The sequence below is a fragment of the Pezoporus occidentalis genome, unplaced genomic scaffold (assembly GCF_034315485.1).
Source record: "Pezoporus occidentalis ecotype Australia unplaced genomic scaffold, CSIRO_AGI_Poc_V1 ctg63, whole genome shotgun sequence".
Lineage (NCBI taxonomy): Eukaryota > Metazoa > Chordata > Aves > Psittaciformes > Psittacidae > Pezoporus > Pezoporus occidentalis.
The window spans coordinates 2,068,205-2,089,597 of record NW_026915977.1 but is presented as its reverse complement, the minus strand read 5'-3'; positions in this window follow the sequence as shown (position 1 = coordinate 2,089,597).

Sequence of the window (21,393 nt, the reverse complement as noted above, 5' to 3'; positions counted from 1 at the left end):
TGAATGTGCAGATGGTTTCAGATCTTCCTGTCTATTTAGGGAGAAGGTTTTGCTTCTCTTCACTGTATGCATCACCATTAATTCAGCCCCTGAATAGGATAATTTTATTTCAGTATTATGGCATGGCAACTGAAAAAAAGAGAGAAAAACGAAAAACATTACTGTCTTTCAGTGGGAGATTTCATTCTGCCAGCTTTCCTAACCCGATCCTTGGCTGCTCAGACAATTTCTCTGGATTTCTCCCAGGCTGTCTGTCTTTGCTTGACCCTCTGTAGGCTTCTGTTTTGTGTTAGAGTTAGTCCAGGATCTCCTTGTCCCTCCATGAAGCCTTCCTGCTGTTTTTGCCTGACTTCCTCTTTGTCGGGATGCATTGGTCCTGGGCTTGGAGGAGCGGATCATAGAATCATAGAATCATAGAATAGTTAGGGTTGGAAAGGACCTTAAGATCATCAAGATCCAACCCCCCTGCCATGGGCAGGGACACCTTACACTAAATCATATCACCCAAGGCCTCGTCCAACCTGGTCTTGAACACTGCCAGGGATGGAGCATTCGCAACCTCCCTGGGCAACCATCTCATTATATAAGCCTGTAGGCTTTATCCCAAGGTACCTCACTAAGCAGATCCCTGAAGAGGCCAAAGTCTGCTCTCCTGCTTTTAAGGGGAGTGAGATTGCTGTACACCTTCCTCCTTGCTGCCCTAAGAATCTTGAACTCCACCATTTCATGGTCACTGCAGCCAAGGCTGCCCTTGAGATTCACATTCCTCACCAGTTCTGTGATTCACATTCCTCACCAGCTCCTCCCTGTAGGTAAGAACAAGGTCCAGAACAACCCCCCTCCTTGTTGGTTCCTCTGTCAATTGGAGAAGGAAATTATCAACATAAAAAGGACATGGAACTCTTGGAATAAGTCCAGAGAAGGCCACGAGGATGATCAGGGGACTGGAGCACCTCCTGTATGAAGACAGGCTGAGGAAGTTGGGGCTGTTCAGCCTGGAGAAGAGAAGGCTGCGTGGAGACCTCATAGCAGCCTTCCAGTATCTGAAGGGGAGCTATAGGGATGCTGGGGAGGGACTATTCATTAGGGACTGTAGTGACAGGACAAGGGGTAATGGGTTAAAACTTAAACAGGGGAAGTTTAGATTGGATATAAGGAGGAAATTCTTTCCTGTGCGGGTGGTGAGGCACTGGAATGGGTTGCCCAGGGAGGTTGTGAATGCTCCATCTCCGGCAGTGTTCAAGGCCAGGCTGGATGAGGCCCTGGGTGATATGATTTAGCGTAAGGTGTCCCTGCCCACGGCAGGGGGGTTGGAACTTGATGATCTTAATGTCCTTTCCAACCCTAACGATTCTATGATTCTATGATCATCAATGTGTTCGAGGAATCTCCTAGACTGCTTATGCCCTGCTGTGTGTTGGGGCTGTTACCCCATGAGTACCAGGGCTTGTGTACACAAGGCTACTTCTATCTGTCTATAAAATGATTGAATACAACCTTTTAAATTCAAGAGAACAGGACTTTTTTTCTGCATGTGGTCCACTTGTAATATCATAGCAATGCCACTTAGCTCTTTGAGAGCTGTTTTCATCATAAAGTCTCAAAGCACATTATAAAAATGTGTGATATCTCCTTCTGTAAAATTGAAAAAAGACTTGTACAAGGGTGCTCAGCAGTCTCTTTGATCAGGCAATAATACAATCCACTTCTCAAAATTTTACAGTGTTCTTGCCATTTGGTAAGGTTTCTACTCTTTTTACCTACTCAGAAATCATCCTGGAGCTTCTTCATTGAAATAACTATAATTACACATTTGAAAAACACTACAAGAAGAAAATGTGGTCTTCTATCCTTAAAAGCATAAGCTTTCTGCTATGTACATCAAGTTGGCTCAAAGAGCCAAGGGGGAATGCAGATGTCCTAACATCTCTTCCTAAGTTGCCCATAAGTAAAGGTTTATATGGACAGTCAAAGGGACTTTTAAAAGAGTTTTCCAGTAGAGCAGATAATGCTGCCATGATCCCACTGACATCTCTTGTGCTTGCCCCAAGTTCCAAATTTCTTCTTTGTCAGCTGGCACTGACCCAGCTGGAAGTAGGATGATGACTCCTGCCTTCCAACAGTGCACACTAACGCTGTACAGTCACTTAGAGGTGCCCAAAGTGACTCCAAGAGAGTTGATGGGTCTATATAGAGACCACACACTCTATGGAGGTAATAGATTGGGTCTGAAAAGTAGTATAGTGCTTCATTGTACCTGAGCTCATTAGTTTTGCCTTTCAGCTTCCACTTTTAAAGAGTTCAGCCTGTGTTATCTGAGACAGCTCAGTAATGTACTCCTCCAGCTGGTATAAACTATAGAAGATGTACAGCAAACATTGCAGTCCCTGTCATCAGACCTTGCTCAGTCTCATATGAATTTTTGTAGGGTGATGCTTCAAGATTTTTGTCAGAGGTCAATGAATTAATTGAAATTACAGACTAATAATGATGTGAATTTGAGGTGCAAGATGCAGGCTTCACCTAAACTTCCACACTTAACTCACTGGGGCCTCGTTTTTCAGATATCTCTATATAAATGTCTACAGGTAGTTCATAATAGTAAGTATATATTAAGGTGCATACTTGAAAAAAAAAGAGATTGATTCTACCCTATGGAATAGCCAATGGTGCCATAATTTATGCCCTGTGCAGTTTAGTTCACTTTAAGCAAACTACTTACTTCGCTGTAAGAGAATTTTATAGATAGAAGATTAAAAAAGGAAGACTGTATTTTTCTGTGAAGTTAGTGCCCCAGATGTATTGCTTAGCTGGATCACTTGATTCTCCTTAAAGCTAAAACATACATTGAGAGCAGAGTTAATCACAAATACCAACCAGCACACCATTCTAATCAGACCTGAGGCCTTGCATTTCTCTGAGCATTTAGAGATTGCTCTGCAACTCCTCTTAAACTGTATTCTTGTTGTCACAGATCTGAAGAGTTTACGTATGCAACAAGATGGGAACAGATGATGTGGGATGTGCAGGGCATGATACGATAGAGCTTTCCAATGAAAGGTTCAGAAATTCTGCTGCATGGAAATCAGGTAAAAGCATTTCCAAGTATCTTTTCACTGTCTTCTTTTCTGGAAACGTCAGGAAATCTGCAATATGGTAGGAAAGGGGAAGTGGATTTTATTTCATGATGCAAATATATCTCTTCCTCATCAGATCCTATCATCTTCTTAAAGGCAAAAAATAATATGAGGTAAACAAAAAAAAAAAGTTCAAAACTGCAATGTGCCATTGAAAGAAAAGAAAAGATAAAGAAAGTGTTGAGTTTTTCCTTATGTATAGAACGTGAGTTCTTATACCTGATTTCTCATCACTTGGCTGAGGTACAGCGTGAATTTCTCTCAGCAGGCACTATGTTTCTGTATGTGATTGCAAGGCTTTCTCTTCACCTATGGTACTCCAGCAATAATAAGCCTTCATAGTACTACTTCATAGAACAGCAGGAAACACTTCAATATATCTTACAGAAATGCTTGCTGGTTTCTGTGTTGAATCTAGCAAAAGAGATCCAAATGATTATGCAAACTGCCTTAACGGGTCCACTCCAGGGGAATGACAGAAACCTGACATGCAAATGTCATTTACTTTGGGGATGGTACAGAAAACTGCCTTCAGGGTAAGAGCTAATGTTTTGGGGTGAACCAACATGAAAGATGTGCCCACTTTCTGTTTATTTCAAGTTGTGTTGTAGGTAGTTGTTAGGTTTTAAAAGGCAAAGCTGTCATTTGCCATGTAAATAGGAGTTTATGGACTCCCTCACCACACTGTCATGATAGCAGTAAAAATCAGAGATGCAATCCATGGGAAGTGCAGGTCTTCTTTACTCTTGGTAGGCAGCCAAATAGCATCTGCTGGAAGATGTGACATGGAGCTGGCTTTCAGTGCCAGTGTGAAGGAAGATCTGTGTCAACCCTTAAATTTCACCACCTGAGGAGATGCTTTGGGAGATGCTGAAATGTAGAAACACTTTTCTGGTCTCAGTAACTCTCCTACCTGCTATGGGTAATGAATGTTCACATTGATCTCAGAATTGTGTATTTATATCCAAGCAATAATAGATGAGGGAGTCTTTAGTATAAGTTTCAGATCTAATGGCCAGTTATGTGCTCTGTAAAAGAAATGCCCACCACAACCTCTTAAGATTAGTGTGACCATAGTGCTCTATGAAGAATTCATTGATTTTTTTTATCAATTGAATGATTTAAGAGACTGGCTCTGTTAGAGAATTTTTAATACAGTGAATAACTTCATATGTACCTTCATACAACTAAACAACTTTACCTGTAGAATTGTAGATGACTGCAGCTTGTAACATTTGGTCAGAGACTCCTTGACCTGAAGCATGGAAATAGGTTCCTAATAGGTTCCTGAGTAACATTGTGAGTGCATATGTGTTATTTGGCAGCTGTCTGTAGTGTTGCCCATTATGCTCTCCACTTAAAAGCCTGTCAGCAAGAAAGAGACACAGATGATCCTCATTCTTGATCACCTCTTTTAGAGACCGGTAACTGAGACACAGTCTTGTTTTCTCCCAATATCCAGGTCTGCAGCCTGTTTACCAGCTTATGGAGATTTAGAAAGCTAAACGTAACTTAATTTCTTCAGCAAAAGGAAATATTATGATTTGATTTAATATTACAAGCATTTTTATCTGACACAAAGTTAGAATTTCCTTCCTGTAAATTCAATAAAAGGCCAGAACCTCGCAGGTTAATTACAACATGCAAAGAACATACTCCAAGTCAGCAGGTAACTTGCAGCTTATACAAAGGTCAATAATAACCCCCTTGTATCAGGCTATGGAAGAGCTTTCATGTTTTTTCTCAGTTAACAAAAAAAAAGTCCAAGGAAAACCAGGAATATTTCAGTCTGATCCCTTATGCCCCTCAAAGTTATTAACTTAAATCTAATTATCAGTCTATTTACTAAAATTTTATATGACTGACCAGAGGTATAACAAGCCATTCACCTCCTAGGAGATGCAGTTCAGTTTCTGTATGTGTCTCAGTATTTCTGTCTGGCACTATTGATTATCTCTCAGGAAACACAAGCATAGTATGTTTCCTACCCTGCATCATTTCATTGATCCCTCTCAACTCACTGCAGTCACAAACTCAGAGTATGCTTGTGAACAATAAGCAAATAGTGAAATTCCTCCTCTCTGACAGAGCACCTGTGTTTTTGTTGGATTGTTTGATGTCCGTGGAGATTTCTGTCAGAAAATAAGCCTGTGCCCAAGGAATAACACAGCCTTGGTTTAACTGTGTGGCTCCAGCTATGTGACATGATGCAGGGGACTATAATGAGAAGGGAGAGCAGGCTGTGAGCCCTCTACATGCCTCTGCCTCTCCTGACTAAATCCAGGTATCTTTAGACCAGTGCCAGGATATTTGCATAAATCTGATTATGAAGAGGAAGGCAGTTCTGGCTCCAGAGAGCTGGCAGGCTGCCCTGTCTTTCGCTCAGTCCATTCAGAAACCAGGCAGCTGAGGTACCAGCTGTGTCTTCTCTGTGAACCTTCTGTAGATTCTGCTAGACTGACTTGGGAACAGAAAGTCTGGAGATTATAGATATGGATTATATCATTGCCAAGACTTGGTTAAAGGGAGCATGAGTTTGCAGGAGAATAACTATAAAGGAGATAACTTGTGCCGATGGTCTGTGTTTCAGTACCTGTGGACCTAATACAACTTTTAAGAAGCAGGACTGACCCAGCTGCCCAAAGGTCATTTTAATTCCCACTTCGTGGAGCAGTCTAGTGCTTATAACACTTATCAGTGAGGGTGGGCAGATACAGACTCAATCCCTGCTGCTTGGACATTAGACATTTAGCATGAAATCACAATGGGGAAAAACATATAGACAGCCCTTGGAAGTGGAACTGAAGCCTTCCTTTCCTCCCAGAGGACATCCCCAGCCTTGCTGCTAGAGCTTCCTTTGTTTTCATGTTCTCTTTCCAGCCTAATGAATTCTGAACTCTTACTGTGCACACTGCAAGGCTTTTCATCTGGCTCTGCTGATGCATCCTGCCCTGCCTCCAAGCAGCCTTGAATATATTGGCTACGCAACTTGCCAAAAACGCAAGAGTTAAGTCCCCTTAAGCAGAGGGAAGAACTAAACACAGACCCTCCAAAGTTCTGCTGGCTGTTAATCTGCTGCATGAAAGCAGCCCCATCATATCACTGAGTTTGCCGTGGAAAAGCAGCCACCACAGTGTTTTCTGGTGCACACAGGAACCAATAAGCATGTTTTGTATATGGACTTACAGTAGTTGTGGCATGGGGATCTTTGGGAAACTCAGGCAATAGAAAGCCTCCTTTGGAAACTTTGCATAGCCTTGTTCATGAATCAGGTGCTGGGCTGCTCAGTGCTGTCAGAAGTAAGTGAACAAATGGAAAACTTTTACTTAAAATAGAAAATGTGCTGGAATTAGTACTTTTCAGGATTGAAAATTTGAAATTATGGGCCAAAGACCAATACAAATCTCATTTTTTGGGCTGAGGTCCTTTGAGTCATGTGTCAGATGCTTTGCTCAGTGCCTCACAGGGATAAATGGATTGCAGAGCAACTGAATTATAGCCACTGAACCTTTCTCTCCCCCAGAATCTCAGATGAAACCTCTTGCTGTGTTTTGGAGTATTTTTACCCCTTAACTTGTTTTAACATTATTAAAGATAATTAACCACTGAAGCTGTGAGAGTAGAAGGCTGACCAAGTTTCTTATTTTTGTTACAGTAAAGGAAAAACCCCCTCCAAATCTTGTATAGTCACTACTCCTCACCAGAAATAACCGCATGTGCTGGTGGTTTACCCAAAGGGGTAAAATAGCTATACATGCTGTCTACAGTGATAAACAGATTTTCTGTTTCTGTCTTGTTTCTGTACTGTTGGATATGTGCCATTACTTTCCTACTGTGGCAGATGACACCCTGCTTCGACAGAGAGAAGGTGCAGTTGGAAATAAGCACTAGACCTATTAGCGAGTTACATTAATTTACCTGTGACTAAACATAAGGCTGAATACAAAATCATGGTAATAAAAACACAAGTTCATAATGTTGACACCTATGAGAAGGATGCTGCCTAGACATCACTGCAACAAGCAGGTACAGGTGTGAAATAACAGCTCATCTAGGTGAACAGAGTTTGCTAGACAAGGCAATTAATACATGAGTATAAATACTTTAACAGTCACAATGAACAGGCTCTTTTTCTGGCATCAGCCAGCTTCTGAATTCCCTCTGCTTTGTTAGCTCAGTTTATTCCAGTATTTCAAATCACAGTGAAGTCTCCAGCTTATGTTTACAGCACAGCAGGACTCTGGGTTTGGTATCATTGATAAACCACCAGTGTGAGAAAAGACCACCTCATGAAAGGGAATTACACTTTTTCTTGTTAAAACAAACAAAACCAGGTAAGAATAGGTCTAAGGCAAACATTTGGATTCAAATTTGCAATGTAGGTAGTGCAGATGGGCTGAACTACAGAATTTCAGACCTAACAGCCACATAGCAGCTTCTATTTAATTTTTCTGTCCTTTGTCAGAAAGGACAGAATTAGACAAGACATTAGACAGATATCCCACAACCAGGGACGCTATTAATATACTTAAAGGAAGAACCACAGTCGCTGTCCACAGTGGTATCTGTGCCAACTAGGCAAGATATTAGACGTGCAATCTAAAGGACAGGTGAGCTGTGATGGTGACAACAGTTTTTCTGATCTTTGTCCTAGCCTACATTGGGTTGATAAGAAATCTTGATATTTCCTCTCCCCGCCCCAACCCCTCACCTTTCCTTTCAGGGAATTCAGTTGAAAAGTTTAATTTTGCAGATTAATGTTAACAGGCTGACATTTTCTGAAGGAAACACATTTGATAATATATCTACCTTCTCCAAGGCCACTTTTGCTCATTCATGAATTTATTTTCTGTGTGTTTTCCATTGCAGTTGCTGTTTTTTGCTAGAAGTAGCCTCACAATAGCAAGCAGAACAGCCAACATGAAACAACACAAAGCACAGAGACATTTGCCATGTTACACCTAGAGCAGTGTTGTTATTTCTCTTTCATGGACACCCCCTTGTAGTGGAGAAAGAGCTTGCATGCCCTTGTGAGGTTGGGAGCTATGCTGGTGGTGGCATATACCTCCGGTAGGGTCTCCCATGCCAGACAGGTCTCAACTGAAGGGTCAGACAAAGTGTGTCCATGTGCAGGATGGACTCACTAGCCTTCAGGCAACCATCCTAGGAGAAGGACAACTCTAACTTCAAGCCCTGGCAGATGGAGCTTGTAGAGCCCTGTAAGGCCATCCATCTAAGAGAAGGGTACTCTAACCAAACCTATGACCTGAGGACTTTGCTGTCACTGTCCAAGCTCACTAGGCCCTGGCAGATAAACCTCAGGTGTAAAGTGTGGGGCCAGGCCAGACCAGGAGGGTTTACCCACACTTGCAAAGCCCTGTAGCGACAGGCGAGGGTCAAAACAGCAGGTGAGAACGTGCACTGGAAGTTGCAGACCCAACCCTGCATGCAGGTGGTTCAGGACATTGGTCTCTCCATAACGCTGTTGTCTCCTTTGAGAACTCAGGCAGAATTAGTCTCGAGGAGAAAAGACAATGTAGAAAGAATCGTGCCCCACCTATACCACCCAAGGAGACCTTTCACTGTGCTTTTTGCAACTGGATTTCCCTATCCCACACTGGCCTTTTTAGTCATCAGCGTGCTTGTAGTAAGCATGTGTAAAGCCCTTCCCAGATCTTCGTTCGCAAAGTCAAGCCATGATGACGGTGATGATGAGTGTTGTTATTTAAAAATCTTGAGATTCTCCCATTTCCCCAGATTCCTAAATATTCTGAAATGCTCTCTGGATAAAATGGGCAGGGGTACACAGAAGCACAGAGAATTTGTATCAGAAGTGCTAGAAACCAACAAGATGGGAGACCACCAAATCTAGGCAGGAACCAAACAATAAGCAAAGTGAGGAATTGTCTGTAGTCCTCTCAGAGACTACAATGGCCTCTTTCATTTGTGATTCAAAATGATGAACCTCCTCACAGAAATTGTATAACTTTTTCCAAAGATTATGATGAAAGAAAGTGGTGGAGTGGCAGGGTTCCCTTATTGTCCAGTATCCTCAGAAAGTGTGAGCAACAGGTTTAATTCCCTTCTGGTTTTGAGGGACTTTGAAAACTAACATTAGATAGATGCTCAAAACACTAGGACATTCTGTGAAGACAGTTCCTCCTCTTGAGGCTGTTCCTCTTTGCGAAGCACAATTAAAAATTAATTGAGCTGAAAGGAGAGAAAATTATGATTCTATAGGTAAGTGATCAGGCAACTTGCTGTTTCTGCTTCACTGAATACTTCATACAGAATTATGTAAATATTCATTAGAATGTCAGGAACTCGTGTCTCCCCTGCCATATGAATACCCTAATCACTAGGATCAGAGAGTCTTTTGCCCAATGAATATATAGTTGTTCTGTAAAGTCTAGCAGTTTCAGCAGGGGGCTTAAAAGAGTCTCTTCTTGAATAACTAAGCCAGAGGTTTTAAAATATTTGATGTTTGGGTTTTAACCCTGACCAGCAACAGATAGAATGGAAGACTAGATATCCCACAGCTAAAGACACCACTAATATACTGAATTAAAGGAAGAACTACTATCTCTGTCCACAGTGGTATCTGTCCAGTCCATGGTGGTTTTTTGTGAAGAATATCCTGCATTGTGCCCAGGTAGGCAAGGAAAATGATTCTGGACCAGAACTCAACATGGGATTCCCAGGCGATGTTGAAGTACTGTAATTGAATATCTGTGAAATCAACACTGGAAGAGGTTATGATATAGACAGATATAATGAACACTAACAAATTACCAGGACCAGATTATATTGCCTCTAGAGATGTATAGGAACTCACAGATTAAATAAATGCATTAGTAATAGTAGTATATAACCTCTCACTTTAAACTTTACAGTACATGAAGACAAAAAGATGGGGGATGAGATATCACTGCTTAAAAAGTTTCCAGATCTGCTCAGGGACTAACAGTCCTTTAAACTCAGGATCTCCAATGGGAAAATTAATAGCAACACTAAGAAATTATAGAAGCAGTAATGATTTGAACTTTCGTTTGCTTTTTTATTTTGAGAAGGGTCATCATGCTTTCAGTAGAAGACACTGTTTAAAAAGGTCAAGAGACATGGGTTAAAGTGGTAGGAACTATACAGCCTATTCTAATTTCCTATAGATTTTTTATCAAAAGCTTCTACATAGGCTATAAGGACATTAATTATCATGGGATAAGGGGAAAGACCCTCATATGCATTAATCTTCAGTTAAAAGACAGAAATTCAAGGGTAACAGTAAAAGGTCATTTCTTGCAATGCAGGATGGTCATCAGAGCAGTTGTGCATGGGTCTTTCCTGGAACTCAATCTGTTTAACGTATTAAGAAATGACCTAAAGAAGGGAGATGATCTATATGGTCATAATATGATGTGAATAATGATGATCCAATGTTATATGAGGCACTTAGGAAAAGGACAGATTGTGAAGAATTTCAGAAGGACCTTAGAGATCACAGTATATAGGCAATAAAATGTCAAATGAAACTCAAAACAGATATATATAAAATGATATCATGGGGGAAAACAGCATAACATGTATAATGAGTTAGCCTCGGAATGCAGGTAAACTTTTACCCTGTCATTTACTCACTCCCCTTCCTTAGTGGGGCAGGGTCAAAATAGGCTGAGAAAGTTTGTGGGTTGAAATAAATACAGGGATATTTGTTTTCAGTTACCATCTGAAAAATGTGGGACCTAAGCATGATGTGAATGGTATGGAATAAGGGGTGGATGCTGTCCTGGGTTTAGCTGTAACAGTTATTTTTCTCCTTCCTAGTAGCTGGTGCAGTGCTGTGGTTTGACTTTGCTCTGAGAACAATGCTGATAACACACTGATGCTTTTAGTTGTTGCTAAGTAATGTTTACTCCAATCAAGGACTTTTTCAGTCTCGTGCTCTGTGTGTGAGGAGAGACACAAGAAGCTGGGAGGAAGCAGAGACAGGACACCTGACCCAAACTAGCCAAAGGGGTATTCCATACCACAGCATGTCATGCCAGTATATAAACTGGGGAGAGTTACCTGGAAAGGCCAGATCACTGCTCGGATTGGGCTGGGTATTGGTTGGCAGGTGGTGAGCAATTGTATTGAGCCTCTGTTGTGTTTATTGTTTTTTTTTTATTTTCCCTTTTTAGTTTTATATTCTCTCCCCTTTTTATTTCCCTTAGTAGTAGTAGTAGTAGTAGTATATTGTACTTTAGTTATTGGACTGTTCTTATCTCAACCTGTGGAGTTTACTTTCTTTCGCAATCTGGTCAGACAAAAAACAATACTCAAAAGGGTAGCAGATATGAAAGAAATTGATTTCCTAATATCATCATAACCATTGAACAGCTTTAAATAATAGCAAGCCTGATCTTAACTTAATATCTACACGGTGCTAGTCAGGTGGAAACTGTAAAATGTCATGCTGGATAACCAGCAGCTGTGACTTCTCAAAGTGTATTAGTTTCTGATACATTTTCCTTGATCGCTTCTTTATACATTTATACAAAATCATCATTATACTTTTATACTGAAACCCTACAAGGTGTCATGAACAATACAGTGAGGTTTCTTTTCACAATAGCTTCATAAATGCAGAAGTCGATTAAGAACTAACTCGGCACGGTTTCAATTTTGGTGGCTGAGTAGTTGAGGCAATGCAAAGGTGAAAGACTTTAGATTTACTCTACATGATTGCCAAAGCAAAAAACTACCAAATAACAAAATTGCCAAAGAAAGATCACTGATCACTGAAAGTTTCAGCAGTGCAATAGTAGACAGAAGTAGGCATTGACTTGTATCACTGAATAGACATAAATCATATAATTTTACTGAAAATATAGGAGCTGGGATTGAAAAATGAGAAATAAGGAATCTATTTGTTTTGAATCTTTCATGAAAGATTGTTATATGTCAACAGGGACTACTAGTATTTTAAATCAAGAAAAATGTATACCTGTAAGGGATGAAAATACTATGAAAACATCTTTGTTTTAAGGAACTAGATGTAAATATGACTTTCTTAGACTGGATTATGGTCCAGCAACTGAATTTTCCTTTAACAAATTCTTTATGCTTTTGTGATTTAAGGGACTTCAGCTCTGGAAATCTTCAGGACAAGGGAAGTTTTCCTTCTCAGTCCACCAGACACAAAACCCAGAGGACATTCTGCACTAGAGGAGATCTTGCTTCTTTACCCAATTAAATCCAGGCTGCTGCAACCTCCTACCCTTTGTGCAGCCAGAAGAGAGACTGAAGGGGTATTCCTAACAAAGTCACACAAATATACCCATACAGAGAGGACACTCCAGTAGCTGGTAAAACCATTGTCTCACCAGTCTTGACCCTGTGCTCACTACGACCGTTGATTTTCTCTGCCTTTGCTGCCTCCAAAATAATAAAAAGACCCACTTCGTAATGATGTGAAAATAATAAAAACAGGTGTGAGAATCCTTTTTTGTATAAAAATCTGACCTTCACTACTGTGTTTAGATGAGTTATTTCATGGAGAGACAACTTTCATTTAACCTAAGCTTTTACAGTACCTGCAGGAAACTTCAATCTGGACAGAACCTTCATCAGAGCTTTCCATATAAGCCACCATAGTGCTTCATGAATGCAATGTACATTCATTTCTATATATTGGTTTTGGAAGCTAGAAGACAACAATGACATTTTGATGAAAAATCTTAGAGGTTTTTTCTGTACTGAGCAGGACAGCTGTATTCTCAGTATTATTGACCTAGTGAATAAAGCTTGCCCTTTCCAAACCAATCTTGTATATTGATGATATAATAAGATGTATTCAGGTACCCTGACACAAGTGATTTCTTTGTCTGTTTGAGTAATATGCTCAGTTGTCAAGGATATCACAATATTCCTACTGCTCCTTACTTTTTTGGAAAGAAAAATAAAATAATAAAATAAAATATATTATAAAAATTTGCTTTTGAGAAAAGACAGAAGCGATAGACAATGTCTCAGAGGATTAATCCCAACAGAAAGTTTTCATGAAGAGAACATAAAAGCCTTTAGGTTGTTTGCATTTCCTTATTATTTTTTTTTAAATTGTCTTCTTTCTTAAATAATTTATAAATAATAATTGAGAGTATTTTGTTGTCTTTAATCATGGTATCCCAGGAGTAATATCAAGAGCTCTATAGATCAAAATATTCTTAAGAAAAAATATAGTAAGAGGATTTGTCCTACTTTTTCTTCATCTAGCCTAAAAAAGTTGGGAATCAATGCTATGTTGTTTTTTCCTTCCATAACCTAAGAGTTCACATAAAGGGTTCACAAGACACAAATTACAGCTAACATACTAAGCAATAATAATGAGTAAATGAGGGTCTTTGCTAGTTCTCTCCTGATCTGGGGAGCAGATGAAAGTGTTTGCAAAATGAATATGCTTTTGGCATTGCCAGCTGTACAGGTGTGTTTGTCACAGCTGTTCCTTTGCCTAGGCTTTGTTTTCTTTTCCCCAAAAAAAGTATTTCCAAATGTCACCCTGCCAGTAATAAACTCATTGTGAATTGATGTGGGCAGGGGACAAATGCCAGTCCATCTAATCCTCAATTATTTCAACAGTGTTTGTAGAGACTAACAACCAAAAGTACCTATAGCTTCATCTATGGCTTTTCATGGATCTTATGAAGAGAAACATCTGAAAATTTCTTGCTAATAAAGGACTGTGTATTGAGTTAATCTTTAGCTAACACTTAAACCACCAACAAGTTGTGGTTCAAGCGCCTCTATCTACAGAATGTGCTTTACAAAACATTTTATGGGGTTTCCTGGTCTATATCCAGAAGAAAATGTAGATCATACAATATTAATAAGTGATAAGAAAAGTACACTGTGGGAAATGAAGTACTTGAATTTTTTTCTTGGAGGCATTTATTAAAAAGGTTAATGCAAGTAGATTCATTGACATGGTCAAAATACAGACTGACATCCATAATCTGATTTTGTGCCTTAGGTCTCTGATTCTCATTGAGGTTCCGTTTCATGCCCTGTTCTCCCTGCCTAATGTTACCTGGACTGCTCTTCAGCATTATGACTGATACCTATTTTATGTCTGGCACATGCTCCAGAAAATAACCAGTTCTTATATTTAACCCTTCTTTCTCTTTCCTCTTTCTTAAATTACTCCAATGGAAATAAATGCCATAAGGTCCTCCTTATTCTCTTTCTATAAAACCTGAAATTAGTTTTGTTGCACTCACTACAGCTTTGTAAATAATATTTGATGACCAGAAATAGGATAATACCTCAATTCTACTTCCTTCAGAAAATCATTACCCTGTAATATGCGTCTCATAATATTTGCAGATCTTTGACTCTGTTATTGTATTTTTAAAGATAAAGATATTGGCAGTCTGGTTTCCCTTGGCACATTTCTCCTCAATAATCTGTATTATTCTATTATTTTAATTCACTTGATAAAAAACTCTCTCTGGTCAATATGGAAGGTTTGCAGGGGGTAAAGTCAATTTTATGTGACATAAACAGAAGCTTTCAAAACACAGGGGCTGTTGGAGCTCCTTTTTTTGTTCCTTGATAAATGAGTCTTGAAAAAGCCACCTGCTATTCATGTGTTAATCGAATGATCAGACTTCCAAGCTCATATGCATCATGCTCACTGTGTCATCCTGCTCCTTTGTGGGTTTTCGGAGAACAGACTGGAACTAGAGTTCTCGATCTGGCTATGGCTCAGGCCTTTGCCTCCTTTAGAGCCTCTAACAAACTGCTGCTTGTTTAAGGGGTCGAGCACATCCATCATGTCTGGTGCTATCTCTGAAGTCACTGATATTATTTTGATGCAAAAGTTTATTATAGACTACGAGTCAGCTGCAGTGATTGCTCCCATGGGACCTTGATGCACAGAACTGGCTATTTATTTTGGGAAAGCTGTTTAACTCTTTTCTCGGGACTGCTGAATACAATCTACTCTTTTTGTCTGTTCCAGGCTGTTATATTCACCTTAGTAACCTAACTCCACTAAATTCACTAAGTGAAATGCAAACGTATTTATATTTCCAATCACTTTCAGTAAGCATATATGAACTTTATTTTGCTTTTATTTTATTGGCAATAAGCAGGACAGAAGAATGTCTTCAACTCTGAGGGAGTAAAATCTGCAAGTATCATGATATCTTCCAAACCCTGCTGTCTTCCAGAAATGAATTTCCATTTTAGAAAAACAATGACAAAACTGCATCACCTGAGTGAAAATTGTTTTTCTCTATGTAATACTTTTCCAGCCTTTCAGGTTTAAAAAGAAACAGTGTAATAAAGTCATCTGAAATGTAACGCTATCTTGAGCCTTTCTTCCTCTGATGAAAACTTTTTCCAGCTGAGATTTTGGCTTGTTCCTGTGCTTACATGTGAGAACAAGTTTTACTACAGCTACATCTACACCAGCAAACTAAATGTATCCAGAAACATCTTCAAGCAGTGAGGCTAACAGATACAGGACATCTCTTATCTTTTCAAACAACGTGTTTCAGCCTCCAGAGCAGGATGTCTGTGCACAAACTGCCTGCTGGAATGGCTCCTGGGCTGCTCCAGCTGCCAAACCATGTCCTGAGTCTTTTCAGGGGAAGAACTTGTTGCAATGGGCCAGTATCATGCCAGGAAATCTACTAACACTCTACTAGCATAAATGATCATGCCAGGGAATAAAAAGCAGACCATGCCATTTTTTCCTGAGAGTCACACTTCTGTTAAACATCTGGGCCAAAACAGCTCTCATTTAATTTTCTTTCTGAAAGTATTTTTCCTTCGGTGGCCAAGACCATGACTAAAGAGACACCAGAATCACTTAGCTCAGGGTGAATGTCAAGATATGTGAGGAGAAATGATATTTCTATTTAGCTATCAGAGGTAAGAGGGAGGGAGAACAGCCAGCCACCATGCAAATAAAAAGTTCTCTGGGAGACCTCAGGAATTCCTGAATTCTTGAGAGCTTTCCAAAAAAGACAACAACTTTTCTGATCATTTATAGCCTTTGACCATTACAGCTACAAAAAAACCTACCCTTCTAAATAGAACATTTTAACCAGTGTCCCATCCCCCCCACCCCCAAATAAAAAGTTGCATAGGAAATGCGAAGATAATAATAGTAGCCACATCTGAGTTTTTCCTGGCACTGGAGCTTCAGCCTGTTGATTTGTGCAGATACTGTTTACCCCAGTTATTATTCATCCGGAATTAAAGAAAGAAATCTTGTGGATGGCTGTCATACTATGCAGGGGACAGCTACACTTGCACGTCTGTGTGCAAGAAGTCCATTTCCCCACATTTGAAACATTATTTAGCCCTGTCAAATTCGTTTGTATGCCTCAAGTGTGGTCAGACTGACTTATTCCCTTCACTAGCATTGCCTTTTGCCTTTTATTATTATTATTTTGAGCTATATAAAGGGTCTCCTTCATTCTGCATAGTTTTCCACAGTGTTATCAGTATAGCTTTTAATATATTCCTATTATGCAAGGAGGAAGAGATTACTTTTGCATTTGGACCAGACAGTGATGAAGTTTGTGTTCATTTTCAGTTCCAGTGGGAAATAATTTCATTCTTCTTGCCAGTCCACTGGGACATCTTTGTGCTCAGAATATGTTAGTTTTCCTTTCTGCGAGCCAGCAAGTACTCATAGCAAAAGTGTGCTCAAGTGAACTTTTCTGCTGTGCCGACTTAGGAGTCTCTGAGATGACAAAGGACTCAAATTCCTCATGGTGCCATAGCTGAGACTGTGCTTTACTGATGGGGGAACTTTGTGCACTTGTAACAGAGGCAGTAGCAGGTTGCCTGCTCTTCCTGATGTATTCATTTTACTCACATTAATCCTAATTGTTATTCCTCTACTTCTGTCAGACCCAAAGGATATGGTCTGTCTTGAATACATCTTCAGAGCTTCTATTCACTTAATGAAGAGAAGTTCTTGCTCAGTAGGCAAAAGGTGCTTTAATTTTGTTCTTGTGTCCTAAATGAAAGACCTTCCAGTTCTTGTAACTTCTACTTTCATTATTATTTTTAACCTTCTGAATTCCTGAAGGTAATTTCCATCTGTTGGAGGACTAAAGGAAAACTAAAGCCACAGTAGTTCAAATGAGCCATAACAATGAAAATACTGTGTTAGAACCAAAAATCTGGCAATTTGATAGATTTTATCTTTAAAGGTTGGATTCATTTCACCAGCTTTTAATGTGTGTACAGTAGATGGCATGCATTGCTTTCATAAGCTGCATGTCTCTCTTTCCATGGATAATGGAAGGGTCATAGGTGATTACCATTATCAGCTGCTAAACTTTTAAATGAACAGTTATATAAGTCACACTTAATTAATTCATTTGTCCTTTCCACTTTACAATCTATGACTGTGAAGATCAAGTCCTGACTATACTTAGTAAGACTTTTATGTCCCCCAGACCTTTTGCGGGACAAAGTGAATAAGAAAGCGAGGAATGAAATAGTGCAACATGCACTGGGACAAGATTACCCAAAGCTGTGTGGCACATCAGTAGGAGAATATAAAACCTGAGTCATCTGTTTGCTTATTCAGACCCTGTCTGTAAAAACACAAAACAATTCTAATGTGTTGAGTCATCCCACCTAATTGTAGATATAACAAATATTTGTCTAGGTCTCATTTGAGGTCAAGAGATCCAGAGAGCAATGTATTCAATCCATTTTAGATGGCTGTCTCAGGATGGGGTAAATCTGTACAGAGTTACCTATTCCCCATTATTGATGATGGAAGGAGCTTCAATAACTGACATTAGCTGACAGCTAGATTTTAGATGGCTGCAAGTCACGGTGGCAGAATCTGCCTCCAAAGCCCACATTATGTACACCATCACATGTGACAGCAGTCAACAAGAAGTGTCCATTCACCACGAGATGAAAATTCTTTTTCACAACAACTGTCAAGGTTTCTGTTTGCTTTTGAGCTGATCCCTAGCAAACCACGAAGCATTCCCAATGCTTTCACACATAGGGAACTGTTATTTTCCAGTGGAAAATATGAGCACTTTTATTCAGAAGGGGATATGTGTGTATGAGATGGAGAATAACTGGATGAAAATTCCATGTTATGCAGGAAATTCAATTTGATGTCTCTTCTCAGCCTGGGCCAGAGCAAGATGTACCATCCCAGGCTGCTTCATATCAGAAGAGAAATACTTTATGGAAATTTTTGGGCTTAGCTGAAAACTAGTTCTAGGAAACTGCCTTTGCAGAAGAGGTCAAAAATAGGCATTAAAAAAGGAGGGCCTTTTCCATATTTGCAAGTAGGATTTGTGAAGTGTAGCTGTGGCAATGTAATGATTACAGTACTGCTCCTGCTAGATAGATACATTCTGTGAAGCCAAATACACAACAAACTGGAGAATTTCGCTGCCAACCACAAAACTCTTGCTAACTTTAGATTTCAATTTCAAAAGAAACACTAAAAAGCCAACATTTGGAAGTAGAATAGCTAACCAATCCCTCTCGTCTCCATATTCACTCACTTTAATTTTTAAAGTCTTCTGTGTAATTTTCAATAACACACAATTTATTTTAATAATACAGATCCAATAGATTTAACTATAGCATTGGGGATTTGCAGAGGGGTTGAGGATGTCCGGCATTGCACATTATGATTGCAGAAGCACTGGTAGTTTATCTCTGCTGAGTGGATTGCTATGAAATTATTACATCTAATCATGTTAATCGCGGCAATAGCAAGGGACCAGGCAAAATGCGGGTCTCTAGTTTTAAGAGGAGTACAAGCCTAGAATAGCAAGCAGTCCTTGCCTTAAATCACAACTGGCACTACAATTGTTTTTACAGTCATCATGATTGCACGGGGGGGGGAATAAATTGCTCTGTCAGAACTGGCATATGCAATTAGTTGATTTGCCCAAGCTAATTGTTCACACAAATTGGCCATGCAGCTTCTCATCTGCCACTCAAACGTGACCAGTGCACTGGAAGGTATATTAGAGTTGCTATAAAGTTATTTTCCTAACAATACTATTTATTTTCAATAATAGTAGTGATTTTCATGCATATATTAAAAAGAGAAGGTGGCAGAGGACACAGACGGTTACAGGACAACTAAGGAGTGCAAGACTATATCATGCAATATCTGTGATATGAAATTTAAAGCAATGCTGTTTCATCAGTTTCTCCTATTCTTGTAGTTTTCCTCAAGTATTCCAGTTATTAATTTAATCCCTATATTAAGTCACTCTATTCTTCAACCTGTCTGGAGCTGAAATAATAAACCCCACTAATCTGCTACATATCCACAAACTGTGTTTTATTCTAGTAAGTCAAGACATTCCCCTTACTTCATATTAGCCATGTAGGAGGTAGGCTCATTATGTTATTTTTATGTACATCCTCTGACATCAAATCAGAAAGCCTTTAATTTAGTACCATCAGTGGAGATACTACACTGATTGTACATACCATGTTGCTCTTTCTAGTCCTTGGAAGAAGTGCTGGGGTTTGACATAGCTTGTTTAGAAAAGAAATGAAGAATAAGACAACTTCGATACCTGATGCACATTCTTTGAATTACCTACATTGTCAACTCTGTAATTTCCTATGAACATTATGTACTAGTGTTCTGTGGGTAGATATGTATATATATAGACATATGTACACACATACACATATATATACATGAACATATACTGCAACAGGAAAAGGTTATCTCTATGTATACCTAGAGTAAAACACCATTTAGTATATTGACAGTATGTTGAAATGATAAGCATGAAGAGTTTTATTTATTCTTTAGTCCTGCAAAACCATCTCACTAAGAGACGTCACCATTTTGTATCTCTGGCACCTCTCTTAGAATTCAAGTATTTCTGAAAGAAATCTAAATAATTAAATAAAACTGTTGTCTCCAAGGAGGCTGTGGTTGTACATTGGGAATGCACACAAGCAATCTCCAGACACTGACACTGTGGAATGAATATAGTAGATGCTCTTGGGAAAGGCAAATAAATTGTTTCAGTAATAACCCACTTGTCTCAAAGAAAGCTTAATTATTTTAAACCCTATTATTGTTCTGACAAAAAATCTCCCATGTTGCACCCATTTTATCAAAATGAATGTTCATTTATTGAATAAACTCACATCATTGCCAGCAGTCTGGTATCCGTTTTTCATTAATTGCACCAAGTCAATTTGTTGAGGATTTTAGAAAGCCTTATTTCATTCAAGGTGCTTTATTTTGTCCCAGTGATTTCAGAAGGATTCTGCAGTATGGCAAAGATACATTCCAGTTTCCATGTGGGATTAATCATGGCCTGATTTATGCAAGAAGTATAGGACTATGGACAGCTTTTATATATCAAACTGGTTATGTTAAATATCAAACTGAACATTAAAAGCCTGCTATAACCTAAGTCACATGCTCACTGTAGTCTTTTGCTTGTGCAGGATACTTGTGGTTGAAGTAAGCACATAGACCAAATTAATTTCTTCATTTTCTTTTCAAAGCCAAAAATAATGGATGCTTATGAGGGGAAATAACTTCCAGCAGAAAGATGCAAAATTTAAAAAAACAAACCAGCAAAAATATTGATATATTTCAGCCAGAAAAAAAAATTTCCTTAATTTTAAACAACATCTGTACAATTAAAAGAATTTAGGAGTTCAGACTTATTTCTTAGCCACTTGTATAACAAGTATCTCGCTTTTTTGGGCTCCTGTGAGACTGTGATCATATGGTTATAGACAATCCATTTAAGGAGGTTACTATCCTTAGCAACTAACCAGTTACTCAGCATAATTCATCTCACCTTTTCAGATCCCTCAGATCTGCTAGTAACATGACTTTCTGTGTCCATAATTCAATCCAAACTAGTTTTACAACAGCTTTAAAGGCTGGGATGATGTCATGCGTCATCCCAGAGAAACTTGAGGTTGGAAAGGCCACTTCAGTGTTATCTCTGGCCCACATATATGAATTGACATGTTTAGAGATACTTACAAACAACTTAGCACACTGATAGGGCCACTTGGTTTGCAGAATCAAAGCAATGTATTCTATCCACCCATCTCGAGCTATCCTGTTCTCATGCAGTGCCTTTCGTACGTAACTGTTCCTCATACACAGACTTGCATCCTTTTTTATGGGATTTTGGCTCTTTCCCAATTTTTATTCATCCTTTTGAAGACATGCCTGGTGTGAACAGGATTTGACTACCATAAGCAAAAAAGCCAC